Source organism: Chrysoperla carnea, chromosome 1 (genome assembly GCF_905475395.1).
Source record: "Chrysoperla carnea chromosome 1, inChrCarn1.1, whole genome shotgun sequence".
Classification (NCBI taxonomy): Eukaryota; Metazoa; Arthropoda; class Insecta; order Neuroptera; family Chrysopidae; genus Chrysoperla; species Chrysoperla carnea.
The window spans coordinates 121,357,905-121,360,312 of NC_058337.1; the positions used below are offsets into that span (position 1 = coordinate 121,357,905).

General features: G+C 23.3%; 1 non-coding gene across 1 annotated transcript; it reads left to right on the forward strand.

The window, feature by feature from the left end:
• The first annotated feature begins 1,879 nt into the window (after positions 1–1,879).
• Positions 1,880–1,951, forward strand: Trnae-uuc. The gene has a single exon. It is a non-coding gene; the product is annotated as a tRNA-Glu (tRNA).
• The last annotated feature ends 457 nt before the right edge of the window (positions 1,952–2,408 follow it).

A 2,408-nucleotide genomic window follows, 5' to 3' on the forward strand; every position in this document is an offset into this window, starting at 1 on the left:
AACACGCATCTTTCAAAAATCATGGCTCGGTATCGTTCTTCGATTTCTAATTATCGTTCTATCTTTAAGTATAATTTCAAAATTTATTTTACGAAAAAGGGCGTACTTTACTTCATCTAGAAATAAAAATACACAATTTACGAAATTATTAAGATACATTTTTGAGTCAATATTTGACATTTTTCAAATAATTTGTATCATAATATTTTTGTAATTTTTAAGTTTATTATAATTTTTATATACATAGAATCAATGAAGATAATATTGATGCATCCAAAATAATCAATACCTCGATGAATTAAAAATGTGTCGAAAAATGGATTTATGTTTTACAATTTCTAAAAAAATTATTTCAAGTTAATTTGAAGTAAAATTTTTTGAAAATATTTTATTTTTTCTATAAAACCATATACATAATATTTATTATAACTTATATCTGATTCGATTAAAATCGTAACTAATTCTCGATAATTTCCGCTTTTAAAGAAGAATTGAAGGTCATTTATCCTGCTTTAAAAGAAATTGACATTTTTCAAAGGATTATTTGTTTTTAGATATAATTTTTCCGTAATTTTTTTTTTTTTTTTTTTGTTATTTTAAAATTCATTTAACTAAATTAATATTTATGAACAAAAAATCTAAAAAAAATTATGTTAAAATATGTAAATTTACGATATTTGTATTCAATTATCATAATTTTATTTATTTTATTTGAATTTTACAGGTAGTGAATGATGACGTCACACAAACAAATGAAAATTTAAAAAAGAATATTATTATATTAACATAAATTATCAACTAATTAAGAATTTTACTTGTTCATTCAGTTTTTATCAAGGAAGTGATGATTTTTATTTTTTGGGAAAATTACTTTTATAACTTAGCTATCAAAAAGTGGTCAAATTCAAATCCAAGCGCTTTAACCAACTGGGCAATATGTGCTTTAGGCACAATTTGTAATTTTTTTAACTCGAATTTTTAATTAATTTTTACTATAATCTATGGCACGCCATTTTACTATTTAATGTCCGAAAAAAAATGATCGTAATAATAATACATTATTATTATGTTATCATCATAATAATAATCATTTTCATTATGTACATAATTTTAATTCAATCATTTTTATTATGTACATAATTTTAATTCATATTAAATAGTAAAACGTCGTGCCATATATTTCCATTATGTACATAATTTTAATTCAATCATTTTTATTATGTACATAATTTTAATTCTCTATTTCCATTATGTACATAATTTTAATTCAATCATTTTTTTTAAATCTAATTCAAATAAAATTAACTGATTTATTATTATGTATCATCATAATAATAATACATTTTTATTATGATGATAACATAATAAAAATGTATTATTATGTTATCATCATAATTTTAATTCTCATCTCTCTTTTCTCATCTTATCTTATATCAATCTCTCTTTTACTAAGATTTATTTTACAAAATATAAAATATAAAATATAAAATTTCTGATTGAAAAAAAATAATTAATTAATTTTTTTCTCGATATAAATTAGCCTATTAAATAGTAAAATGGCGTGCCATAATAATCGAAAGACTTTGACATTTAAATTTGAATAAAAAATTTAGTAAACAAACATAAATAATAAAAAAATTAATAAGCTTCAAATTTTTGATTTCGTGGGGTCAAATTCTTCATTAAAGCTCATATACCGACAAGGCAAAAAAGGAATTTGTGATTTCAAAAAAGACATAAGACTTGAAATTTTGTATTTATAATAATTTTTAAACACCGATTTTAGATTTCATTATCACAAAATCCATACCAATTGAAATCTTAAGCTCAATAAAAATCTCAAGATACAAATTTGAAATCTTTCGAGGTTTTATGACGATCCGATATGGTCTAGTGGCTAGGATACCTGGCTTTCACCCAGGAGGCTCGGGTTCGATTCCCGGTATCGGAATTTATGTTTTTGAAGTTGAGATATGTTTAACATTTTAGTTCATGGAATTAATTTCTGGGACGATAAAGGATTATATTTTCACAAATATATTATACATGGAATATTTATAATTTCAAACTTTCGATTATGAAATTTTGAAAACAGCTGGGGGCGGTGGGTCTATCCTCCTTGTCAACTCGACCACTCCCATATATCCTCCTAACTATTTATAAGCGTCCAACTCTCACACTGCCATATTTTCAGAGGCGTGGTATTTGCAAAGTATGCTCGATTTTCGCATGGGATCTATTCATTAATGGATCGTTCTTCTTTCAAAATTTAGAAAATGGACCAAAAAATCTCTATGATATGAAAAAATTGTGACCTTAGTATTAATTCTCTAGATACGAATGATGAAGCAACAAAATTTTAATAAAAAATACTTTTTAAGGGGCAAACTTTTATTGTACTAAAAAGT